This window comes from Carassius auratus, chromosome 37 (genome assembly GCF_003368295.1).
Source record: "Carassius auratus strain Wakin chromosome 37, ASM336829v1, whole genome shotgun sequence".
Lineage (NCBI taxonomy): Eukaryota > Metazoa > Chordata > Actinopteri > Cypriniformes > Cyprinidae > Carassius > Carassius auratus.
The window spans coordinates 14,601,824-14,615,350 of record NC_039279.1 but is presented as its reverse complement, the minus strand read 5'-3'; the positions used below and the strand labels follow the sequence as shown (position 1 = coordinate 14,615,350).

General features: G+C 38.1%; 1 protein-coding gene across 5 annotated transcripts in view; it reads right to left on the bottom strand.

The window, feature by feature from the left end:
• Window positions 1–13,527, bottom strand: part of jmjd1cb (jumonji domain containing 1Cb) — a 130,856-nt gene that overhangs the window by 38,791 nt on the left and 78,538 nt on the right. The window contains exon 1 of one of the 5 annotated variants that reach the window (XM_026223006.1): window positions 7,250–8,040. The exons of 3 other annotated variants lie outside the window; for them this stretch is intronic. The gene's annotated coding sequence lies outside the window, so the exon portion shown is untranslated. Of the gene's footprint in view, window positions 1–4,639; window positions 4,660–7,249; window positions 8,041–13,527 lie in introns of those variants that run through there. One more of the 5 variants, XM_026223007.1, reaches the window with a different exon arrangement.

The following is a 13,527-nucleotide window of genomic DNA, read 5'->3' as shown; positions in this document are numbered from 1 at the left end:
TAGACAAGAGTGGGACTGAGTGGACAGTAATTGGATTCATTACAAGCTCAGCCTCACAGTAGAGTGCAAAACTGCAGCTGAACTTAGTATGTGTGTGCGTGAGTGAAAATGGCATGCCATCTGGTCACTGGGAGGAAAGCAGGCTTTATCCTTCATGCAGACACAGCAGTCATGGGACTAGCTGCACATGATCACCACCACAATATTTTCTTCATGTCTGCTAGAAGGGAACACATCCACAACTGTGCTAGTCTCAAATGCTATGTACCAGGGGGCTTATGGATTTAGATATCATTTTAGTTTCTCAATTACGACATTCTCATAATTCCTACAAGCAGGACTGGAGGTCATTAAGAAGTTAAAACTGTATTTATGTTTAAAAAAAAAAAAACATTTTAAACTACATTCTCAAAGTGAGTGTTTTCAAACTTTTTGTTGCAGTTGTAATCATTGTACACTGTAAAAAAATAAATAAAAAAAATTATATATATATATATATATATATATATATATATATATTGTTAAGCTGTAAATAAAGCACTGTTGGAGTATGTTTTGAAAAGGAAATACTATATATTTTTTTTTTTTCAAAAAAATGTTTTTTTAATGTTTTATTTGATTTGTGACATTTACTCTTTACTAACTTCTGAAAACAGTGAAAACAGTGTTAATCTAAATCCTACACCATATTTTCAGTGCTGTAGTAAAACAAAAATAAAAAGAAAGAAAGGTTAGGGAGAAATCTGTACTATTTCCTCATTATGAAACTAAAAACCATAAATAACTGAAGAGTATTCTAAAAAATCTAATAAAAAAGAGAAAGATACAATAAAAAATGTCATTGCATTTTATACAAGCATGCATGTGCATGTGATCTTAATCCGTGCTGGACCTTTGGCTGCACAACCTAACATTTCTATTTCTATCAATAGAGGTCAGATAGACATGCCCATGTCTGGATACCTCTAAAACAGCCCTTGAAAGTGAAACATAACCACACTGCCCAACAGGAGGAATTTTAGACCAGTGAACGGTGTAAGTGTCTAACCACAGATCTCTGTGATAGCACAGTCTAAATGAATATTTCTGATTGCTGAGATGTTAGCTCTGATGATCTTTCTGCCTGCATGTCTCTGTGAACCTGATCCTGCAGCAGCAGGGGAAAGACTAGCTGTGGATTTACACTTCTAAAATAAACCTATCATCAGCCTCAGGAGCAGTCAAGTGAGCTGCTATTCAATTTGACTTCTATATGGAGTACCGACATACTATTAAAACAGTAGTTTTAATTTAGTTATTAAAATATTGTCTACTGAACAATTTGCTACACATAGTTCCAATTCTAGATGCTGATTGGTTCAGCATTCAAGGGATGCTAAAATATATGCTTTACAACTACAAAGTGAATTTATGCAACTGCACAGTGTCAAGGGACAATATCTTTTAGCTGAATGATGGCATGTAATACATTTGCTATATAAAATATTATGTAAAACATAATATAAAATATTTCTATGCATGATTGTATTCCTAAAATATTTTAACAATGCAATTTGGCCATTTTAGCAATAAGACGCTCAATGCTACGGCTGTGTTAAAACCACCAAACACTTAAATAATTGTCATTCTTTTTCCTTATGATGTTGCATCAATAATTTAGAACTTTGGATTAATATTTAATCTATCTGTGTGCAGAATCATTTAATTTCCTATAGTTTAATTCAAACCTACATTTCTATGAGACTCCAGATCAAAGATTTGCATGCAACTCCGTAAACTGCCTGTAATCAGACTGAACGTCTTCATGTGAACACCTCAATCAATCCGAAAGAAAAAGATTCAAATGAAATTTACATCACACTGAACCTTTTCTGATATTTTTTTGTTAAAAGAAAAACAGCAGTTATGCAATTCTCTCTGTGGGTTTCTCTGTTTCTCCTGCAAATGTGCCGAAAGTTTGTCCAGAATATGTAATGCACATGTACAGTAAAATCATTTGTGAATCAGACTGCAAAGTTTAGTGTACGTAAACAAAACTTTGGGACTGACAAAAAACAGTGTATGCAAACATGGGTTGCAGTCCCACCACTGTGTCATTCATAATACAGCACGTCCTAGAGTGACATTAACATGCTACTGTATATACATGACTTTCACATGCTAATAAAGCTTTCTTGTTTTAACATCAACAGAAATAATGTGGTTGATATGAATGACAAAGGTGACATTCAGCATTAAAATGAACAATGCAGACACTTCTAACCAAGAGTATCAATCTAATTCTATGAATCTGTGTTATTTACTAGAAGCAGCATGACTTTATCAGAATTGTAGCAGAGCTTCATTGCTGTCGTGTAGTTCCTCTTTGGTGTATGGGGAGTTGAATCAAGGCTACAGTCACATGAGCCGTTTCTAGGACAGATAAATATAGCAACACTGAATCCACGTCTCTTAAAGGAAAACCAGGCTTTGTTGTTCTAATAAAAACATTCACACAACACAGAGCTCAGGGAAATGCATGTTTCTGTGTGGAGAAACATGAAAACAGATAAAATAGAGGAAAATTCAGAGTCCTCTGAGCAGGTCTGCAGGTGCAGCTAATGATGTTCTACTCCATGATTTTTCAATTTAAAATCTTTGCGACCTTTGGTAGCAATCGGTCTACTGCAGACAGCAAAATTAAGCATTCAACACTACCAAAACTGCAGCGTTTTGCAGTTAATGGCCAGAGAATTTTATCAGAAACTAGACATTACCCCTGTGACACCTTCGCACACAAACACAGATGAACGGAGAGACGCATAAGCACTTCCTTGAGCGACTGCAACTGGGTCACATCTGCCACTTGTCATTAGGGAGATACCTCTCATCACAATCACGCTGTCAAACACACAGCACAATAATTGCTGAGCGTCTCCAGAATACAGAATACACCTGAGTGAATCCATGATACACGCACACGACTGCGGCCCCACACACGGAGACACAAACACATGTATCTCATTCCCTCTGCAAGAACAAAAAGAGGCCAAGGAAAGGAGGAACTCTTTCAGAGAAAGCACAGACCGGCTGTGTGCAGACAAAGCATCTGCAAAATACAGTCCTTGGCTGGGCGCTGTGCAGCGGGCCGTAATTCAGCTATAAATATTTGATAAGGCTGAGCGCACGGGAATGTGCAGTGGAGCCGCGAGGGGGGTTCATGCATAGCCAAGTGACGCTCCAGGACAACACTATCTGATAAAGGTCACAGAGAAACGCCGACTGCACTTACACATACATGTGCTGGTGTTAACAGTGATGTCTCTTGTGCACATGCACTCAAGTCATGAGCAACCAACAGAATCGATGGGCTGCAAATTTCTCACTATCTATAAAAACAGTCGATACAGTTTCGATACACTCTATAAAAATAAATAAATTAAATTAAAATCGAAAGTTGTAAATAAAGATTTTTGGAGTACTTTTCACAACAAAAAGTGTCAGAGGACCTCTTTATGTTTCATGTTTGCTTATGTGGCATCCATTGCTATTCTGTTTGTCTTTTTTTTTTAAACAACGTGCATAAAAAGACACAGTAATACTTTAAGTTGATATAGTTACACTTTACGTGTACTATAGTAACAACAAATTATGCATAATAAAACAACTACCCCCAAACCAAATCCATATAGTAAGTACATGTAGTTAATTAACTTTGGTCAGTACTTACTTGTGCAATTACACTGTAACAACATCACCTTAAAATAAAATGTAAGCAAATGCGCTGTCAATTGTAACTGTACAATTTTCGAATGAAAAAACGATCACAGCAGACAGCAGTTATTTGGTAGGCTACTTAAATCAACATATGGACTCTTAACGATAACGTTACGACCGCAAATAGCATCACATTGCCAATTTGCATATAAGCAGGCATGAGCTTGCATGGAACACCCATTGTGGTTTGTTGGTAACATTTGGGCAACTCAGCGCGATGACATCACACTGAGAACTGAGACCTTTAGTGAAGTTAGCTGTCAGTCATGTTCTGAGGAGTTAGTAACCCCTCATTTTCTCACAGAGCAGTAGACTGCTGCCATTAACTGCCTACACTGCAAGTGTGAGATGAACACACTGACAATGATCTAGTCTTGCATCATATAGCTCGCAGACAGTGTTGTGTTTCTCTAGCAGATTTCTGCTGTGGAGGAAGACGCCATATCCAATGTTCCATAAACGCCTGGTGTGTTTGTATGGGGCTAGTTTCCCCCTAGGATGTCTCAATCACAACTGTTACTAATTCAGTTATCGTGTCTCAGATCAACTATGTTCAAAATGCACTGCAAGCGTGCTGCTTCTCTGCCTACTAAAATTGTAAAATGACCTCACTATGCAGCAAGTTTATTTTACTGTGTGGCATCCAAAGTTGTGTTTTAAACATTAACATGGTTCAGCGTGATTGTCTGAACAATACTTCAAAATAAAATACTTAAAATTGTGGTTGATATCCCCTCTGCTTTATTTGTCAGACTGGAAAGGGAAGGTCCATTTTAACTGCACATTTTGGTATTCCATGTATACATATTTGACACTGTGATATGTAAACTTTAAGAATAACTGGTGTTATGAGTACTACTGCAGTATGACATTGCGAACATACCCAGAGACAGTAAGTGAGCCGTATGCCAAGTCATTTTGCAGTACAGAAGATTTATAACCTCACCGCAGAGCTTCATCCTCATAAAACTGTAAAATAAAGCAGAAGGTTGGGACACCCGGCCAAGCCGGCTCTAACAAGCAACTTTAGTTCGATGGCCCTGGCGACTTCCTGTCCACTGTGTTCCTAAATGGAGGCAAAAAAGCTGGCAGTATGTGTGTGTCCTGACCAAAGAAAGCGGCAAATTCCCTCTGCAGTCCTGAGAAAAGCCAGACTCATGAGAAACCACCACACACTGCAGAGGAAAACACATCCCGACAGCAGGAACGGTACTTTCCCATTTTCCCCTGACACATCCCACTTCACACACACAATAACTGAAACCCAACAAACATTCTTTTGTATCATCCAATAACAGCGCAAACACCATTTAATCATTTCAACCAATCTGAACAACAGTAACCTGATCAAAACAAAGATAAGACAGGAATAATTCTTTGAAAAATGAAAACCATGTCATCATTTACTCACACTCACATTGTTCCAAACCGATATGACTTTTGGTTTGGTTTGAAAAGATGTCTGAAAAGACAATTTGAAGAAAGGAAGTGTTTGAACATTGCTCAAGCTGTTCATTCCTTCAACACTTCAGAATAGGGAACACATTTTCACTTTTAACTAAGAGTTTTCCCTGAACAAACTCATAATTTTCTGCTTACTAATAGTTAATAAGGTAGTTGTTAAGTTTAGGTATGGAGTAGGATTCAGGGATCTGAAACATGCATGCAGAATAAGGAATTAATGTTGCTTTATAAGTACTAATAAAAAGCCAATGTGCTAGTAATATGAACTGATATGCAATAAAAAATATATAAAAATTATAGTAATAAAAAAGAAAATAAGAAAAAGAAAAAGAAACCGGTAACACTTTACAATAAGGTTCCATTTGTTAACATTGGTTAACAACAATGGTTAACATGAACTAACAATAATGCTTCTAAAACATTTTTAAGTCTTAGTTAATGTTAATTTTAACATTTAATAATACATTCTTAAATTCAAATATTGTATCTGTTAATATGTTTTAATGGACATGAGCTAACATGAACTAACAATGAAACTGCATTTTTATTAACTAACATTAAAGATGAATAAATAGTGGAACAAACTGCTTAATGTTAATTCGTGCATTAACTTGCATAATGCATGAACTAATGGGACCTTATTGTAAAATCATCATGAGAGCAGTTCATGCTTATTGTTATGCGAGTCTTCTGAATGCATATGTTATCTTTATGTAGGAACAGATGATTTTTCAGTTTTTCAATTGTGGCTTGGCATTCCCTCTCCACTATCCTTGTATGGAAATAGAGCACTCAGGATATTACTCAAAACATTGCCTTTTGTGTTATACAGATTCATACAGGTTTGGAACAAAATGCTGTCTAGATAAATTAAGTCCAATTTTATTTTTGGGTGAACTTTCCCTCTACAAGGACTGTATTGTCACTGTTTTCCAACTCTTCTGTTACCTTTATATAGGAACATCCTGAAATTAGTGTGGGACACATTTATGGTGCATTTTATCTTACTTGTGGCTTGACAGCCTCCCTCAAATATTCCTTGTATGGAAAAGGGCACACAACATGTTCCTTAAAACACTGCCTTTTGTGTTCCACAGAAGACATAAAGTCATACAAGTCTGGCTCAAAATAATGTTAAGTAAACTATCACCATTTTCATTCTTGGGTGAACTATACCTTTAAAATGACTGTACTGCAACAAGACTGTCTCTCGTCCTCTCTCTTTCTGTTGGAAACGAGAGGCATAATTAGAAACAGCCGCACTATGCACAGTGCTGCATTGAAGGAGCTGTTTGCTAAATGGGTCATAGTGCAACCCTGCCCTTACTCCATCAAACACACACATGCATACACTGTTTCAAGCAATACACTTCTCATTGGATCAAGCAGATGAAATGCCCCTCCAGACTTTACTCCAGAGACACAGCACGGGACGATATAATCAGCTTACTATGCTGAAATAAACAAGGCCTATCAAAACACAAGACACCTCTGCCTGCTATCACCCTAACCGACACTAGACGACCCATGTTCCAACACCCACCCAAAAACAGGCACAACATCTATCCCTGTCTCAAATAAGCGGGGGCTTTCCACACAGCTAGAGTTCTGTTCGACACCACCATCTGTCTGGGTTGCTCACATGTCATTTGCGCCACTGATTTAATAAACGTACAACCAGGAAAAATCCCCTGCAACTTTAAATCTCAGTTCTTCCAGCCAACAATATGCTCAGATCTGAACTTGATATTTCTTTATAAGTAAGAGAGAACGCTTGTGCTTTTGCAGGGCTCCAAAATGCACTTGTGCCTTCCACCAGTCATGTTAGCGCCCTGTAGCTGTCGACACAATAACACGATTGACTGCACCACGCAAGCAGATGGCTGATAAACATCCTGTTAGACGAAGACATGAACAGTCCAACCCGCCCTCATGTAACTGGCTCAACATGAGACACATCTACCTCTACGTCTCTAGGATGTATGGTCTCAAAGCATAGCATATTTAAGGAAAACAAGATCGTGTTTACCTCTTTGCTGGTCTTGAGAATGAGCCCGAGCCAAAGGTGGAGTCCAGTCTGTGGACACGTGCCACTCAAGTAAAAAAAACTCGAGTGGGATGCAGATGAGTGAGAGAAAAAAACGAAGAAAAGCAAAACAAACAAGCACAAGTTTCTTTCAAAGGTGCCTCGTGGTCTTTAAAAGAAAAGGCATACTTTGAAAAGAGACCTTCGCTTTTTAGACGCTGGCCACATGTCAGACATTTTATGTGGCTGACAGGAAACACAGAATGAGAGAAAAGCCCCCGTTGCCGCAGAGCTCAAAGAAACAGAGCGAGGAGGACAAAAAAAGTAAGGCAGACCGTTTGTTTCGTCGCTCGCTCTCTCTTCTACTTGTCTCTCTGTATCGGAGCGTCAGACTGTTATCGAGTGTGTCATCAGCGGTGCCAGAGAACAAGTCTGATCCGTCCGATGAGCAATGTTTCTCGGCCTGCCTGAGTCTGGAACTGGGTCAGGCTGCCGCTTCCTCCAGAGCACGGTTACACAAGCGGTTACACACACACTCCGCAACTGCAGTGATCAGGAAGCTTCTGTGAGCCACTTACTGAAAGAACAAGCTCGCACAGGCTGCTATTGTATTCTCCTCCTCGTCATGGTTTTTTTGGTTTGCTGTTGCAGTTTTTCAGTGGCTGTTTGTGTGGTGAGCAAATCAGTGTGGCATGGTAGAGTGAAATGAAAGGATCTGAGAGAGAGAGAGAGAGAGAGAGACAGGAAAAAGAACAGAAGGGGGGTGCCATGGAGGCGAGTGTAAACCATGAAAAGGGCGTTGCTATGTACAGTGTAACTAATCTCCCACCATCACAGGTGGCAGAGCCACAGAGCCACCCACAGTATGACTCACCCTGATGAGCAGACTGCTGGTGCACACACACACAAATAATTAAAGGGATAGTCCACCCAAAAATTTTAAATGTTATCTTTACTCGTATTCAAGTCGTTCCAAACGCATAAGAATTTAGTTTGAATCTTTGAAACACAAATAAGAATCTAGAGGTTTCTATCACACATACGGAATAGAATATACAAAGAAGCTCAAACGTGCCTGTGTGATGCGTACACGAGCTTCCATGTTTACCATATGTGATGCACTATTTGCTTGTATGTATTCACCTTCATAACTTTTCAAACCATACAAATTTTAAAAGTAGACATTTTGTTAAAAGTCCTGGCTGTTTCTCTTGCCATACAATAGAAGTGAATTGGATCAGATGCCAAAATGAGAAAAAAAAAAATAGTTCATATTACCCATAAGCGGAAGTAAACATCTTCTGAAGTCATCCGATTGTTTCATAAGAAGAAAACACTGAAATTTAAGTCGGTATTCACTGAAATTCCTGCCCTCAAGTGTAATTTACACTTCATGCGACAACCAATGGAATTTCGTATCACTGACATCAAATCTCGCATAAGACATCTTGTCATGCCATATTTAAATCCACTTCACTGTCAATGGAGCATACTTTGAAAAGCTTGCACATTCAACTGTACACAAGACAGAGTGAACTGCAGAAAATGTATTATACTTGGACCTTAAAAGATTGTATCATTATTTTCTGGAAGTGTTATCCTTTTAAGAGCATATTTAAACAAAATATGCAACAACCAATGAAGTTTAATATCAATCATAAAATCTTGCACAATCCATCTCGGCACACTATTTTAGAATCCACATGAATATAAATGAGATTCGGTAAGTTACAGCCTGTTCCTTACACAAAAACACAGTATGACAAAAGACTTGAAATAGAGCGCACAACTCACATGGACTACTGCTTATGTGGTGCTGTTTATTTAGCATCTATCCCCGTTTAGCCAGGAAATTCAGCAACGTTTCTTATTTTGTGCTCCACAGAAAGTCAAATACCGGTTTGGAAAAACATGAGACTTAGTAAATGTCAGTTTTAATTTCTAGGTGAACTGTTTCTTTAAAGAGCACACAAGCGAGACCATGGACACGTTTCCTCCTTGCAGGTCCAGGCGACTTTCTCAGCAGCTCTGTATTCAAACGGCCATGCTGTGCTGAAATACAAGCCTGCTGAAACCCATTAGTCACCGGACCCACTTGAAGAGAGGACACAATAATCCACATAAATTAAAATGAAGGGACAGGCGTTTGGCTCGCAGGTAGGATGTCCTTGGCTCAGACGTTGTGTGTAATACAGTAGAGGATTAAAGGGAAGTGTGTGCGCCCACTGGAGCGATCAGGACACAGACAGAGAGGCAGGAGGTGGGGTGGGCTTCCTTACACTCCAGTGACTGTGCCCACCTCAAGGGCAGGACACCATGTTCAGTCTTCTGAAGCGAAGACAGAAACTGTGAGAAAATAAGACAGATCTGTTTGCCCTACAGATACAGTACAATGATTAAGTCCCAAATAATCAATACTTCAGCTTTTGAAGACAAGAATGTCCATTTCTGGAGACAAAAATGACCAGATTTGGTCCTTAATAAATGTATTAGGTCTTATTTTGCGCAAATTAATAAGTGTACATTATTCTAAACCATAAAAAAGTCAATAATTTTATCCGCCACTTAAACAACTTTTATGTTTATGCAACCAGAACTGTGTAAAATGATATTAACAAAGTCTGTGGGAAAATTTTGCCCCTTTTATTTTCTGCCAGGCAACAATCTTAAGTCCAATTGTTTGGAAAAGTAATAGCAGGATCCTCCATAAGCCACACAATTTGAATGCTTAAATACCTAAATATAAATAAATCAACACCAACAATATGAGACACAATTTTCACCAGTAGATTAATTAGAGATGTTAAAATTCTCTTTTTTAAATACTCTCATGTTGCTCCAAAGCTGTGAAACATAAAATATACTTTCAAGAAAGTTGGTACCCAAACAAGTTTTGGTAAAAACAAATAAATAAAACATCTCAAAACATCTTAATTATCAAAATATCTATTCTTCTGTGTGAAAGAATGAAAGTCAGAATGAAAGTCAGTTTTAGAACAATATCAAAGAGAGGAAAGGATAACAGAACTTTAATTTTTTTGCGTGAACTATCCCTATAATAATATCTATAAATGCACAGCAAATGCAGTTTTATAAATTACAAATGGCTTTATAAAAGGCACAAGAACAGACATGTGCTACATAAAAAAAGAACAAGGTGCACACACATCAGGAATGAAGAGCAAGTGAAGATAACAGCATGACATTTGAAGCCATCTGTGTTGAAAAGCAGGAAGTGGCAGGAAATGAGTATGGGTGCATAAATGTTCCCTCTCTCTCAGACAACATGATAAAAGCCTGCTGAAATCCAGAGCGTCTATGCTGCAGTGTGTTCATGGAACCCGAGCTGTCATGCTCAAAAAAACCAAATCACGTCACCATAATCAAAGACCATTTACACGCGCAGAACCCCAATCCCATTTCTCTCACTCCGTCTCTCAGTACACTGCCAGCGCGCAGTCAAACCGGTATTGCTTTAAAAATTAAAGACATGCTGCTGTGATTTACCATAAGTCTTTTATTGGTAAATGCATTACATTCTCTATGATTGTTAGTTCTTATTCACAATCAGTTTTTTTCTTCTTTATGTGCTGATTTTTAAAATCTGTGGAATTCTCAGAAATTAGGGTACACATATGTCCCCTTTTTCCCAGAAATACTTTTTTAAGACTTTAAAAAAAGTGTCTGGCCAGGAATTCTAAAGTGCTTAAAATGTCCAAGTCTTAATGTTGTTTTACTACTAATGTGCTCCAAAGTCATCATATATTACAGGTATGCGCATTTGCATTGCTTGGACATTTCGTACACCACAACTGGTTGATGATGTAGAATGTACAAATCCCTACATGCTGTTGGTCAAACTACTTTGCAGTAATTACCTACAAGTATAATGCCTGATTTACATATCACATACACTTTATTAACAGATCAGAGCATTCATCATGAGAGCATGAGCCCTTTGGTGTTGAGTCCTAGAATTCATCCTATTTACCAATCTGAAAATGCTTTACTCAGGCAGTATAAGTCTTGCTGCAATTGTTGGTGTTGACAGTGTTAAGCCGCAACACCGGTTACGTCACTTGCCTACTGTGGAACTGTCCTTTTAATTATTTTATAGTAATCCAAATTATTTCGCTCAATTTCAGAACAGACGCTTCAATTAAAAACTGAACGAGGTTGCTCAGTAGAGTATGTAGAATTTTTCATGTGAGGAGAGTGAGCCAAGTTGACTAACAAGAGGTCAGACCGACAAGTAGGGTTGTGTACTGAAACCCGGTGCCAATATGGCACCTGTACCTATGGAACAGTTATGCACCAAACTAAATCAGTACGCAGATTCCAGTGCCTCATTTCGGTACCGCTTAATGCCTGGTATGGCATTAAGTAAGACTCTCTCTCTCTCTCTCTTTGCATGTGTGAGAAACAGCGCTATCAGTAAAGCGACGGTGAGTTGTGCACCTTCACAAAGAGTTTAAAGAGCATCAAATGCAGGTGCGCTGTGCGTCCATTGAGATGAACTGAAAAGTTCAGATCGCTTGATGGAGAGAACTCTGAAGCTCAGATGCTGAAATGAATGCAAGTGTCATGCGCTTCAGTCTATGTAGTAAACTAACCTGCACGTCTCTGCCATTCATTCATTCACACAGAGACGATCAGAACACTGATTCATATTTCAAACAACTTTTACGGCTTAACATTTACAGATACTGGTCCATATGGAGGTATGATTTGATTAATTTATTCTAACTTTGACAAATTCCATGACTGTCCATATTAAGATGTAAGTTTCATTTTCATGACTGGATTTTGAGATTCCGTCCTCGTTTAATTATCAAATGCATTTGTGCCTATTTGTGCGCCCATTTAAAGCCTGTAAGCAATGTCCCATAACAGTACTTTTACCTCATTTACAATACATTTACAATGACCATTCAGTATCCATAAGCTCATTTGTCAGAGGAGCATTTTTTACTAAATATATGCGCTATATTGCATATTCATATTTCTACTTAACCTGTTGTCTATATGATAAGACAGAATGCAAGGAGCTAAAGAATAAACAGTGGCGGATAAAAAAAAAAACGTTACAAAGAAAGATAGACTTGATGTGTTTAAGACATATGACAACATTTATAGGATAAATCGAGGAGAAGCCCAGACAAATGGCTCCTTAAACGATTTTTTTTGTCTGTAGCCGTTTCTGAAGAATCATATAACACTGAAGAAATAGAAAACTTTTAATTGTAATAATATTTCACAATATTACACAGTATTTTTGACCAAATAAATCTAGCCTTGGTAGGCAAAACAGACTTTTCATTTTAAAAAGTACTGACCCCAAACTTGTATTCACACACACACACACACACACACCTTGCAGAGGGAAGAAAACATCACTCTAGGCTTTACAATTTTTCCATATTTTCTCCAATGCAAAACGGAAGCTCCAGACACTGTGACATTTCATTTAATCGAGCATTCCTCTTCTATTCTGCCTGTTTTGCATAATAACTTTCACCATTCAAATTCCAATAGGGTCAGGTAGCAGCTCTGCAATTGTGATCGCATTTATGCAATTAACGTTCCGGCAAATGCTCTGGCATAAACCTCAGCAAATGCTGCCTTATCTCCTGCTTTTAAGGTCATGGAAATGAAATATGGTGCCAATTATACGTCAGCCCAGAAAAGTGCCGTGTGCCAAGAAGGAAGAAATTCACCAATGAAGATTCTAATCAGCAAGCTCATATGTTTCCCGATCAATACGAGAGAGTAATTTTCAATGCAGTGAGAGCAGCTTGTGTGGATAAGGTTTGGGGATGGACGGGTGAATGCTCCAGGAATATCCCTTTCACTGTAGGGTAGGGGTGGGCGATATGACCAAAATCTTTTTTCACATTTAAAAAAAAACAATTTGTAACAAATAAATATGTTCATTTTCAAATAAACAACTCCTGTTTCACTTGTTGTTTCACATCATTCCTGTTCAAATTTTTGCATTTGCTTTCGTGACAAAATGTGGTTCCCCATGTGGTTGTGGTTCCCACACAATAGAGTACAATTTTTGGTCATGTAGTGTGAACTAGGGTTAAGTCTGCTGTCCCTTTAATACCAATCCAATATACGGAAACAACATTATAATGAGAACACTATTATAATAAAACATTATGAATTTGTTTGGTTTGGTTTCCATGTTTCAGCAAGTTGTTGGAAGAGCCAAGAGCGCATCCACAACAGAAGTTAAACTTTCGGATTATCACGTAACTTAGTTTGAATTCGCGTGT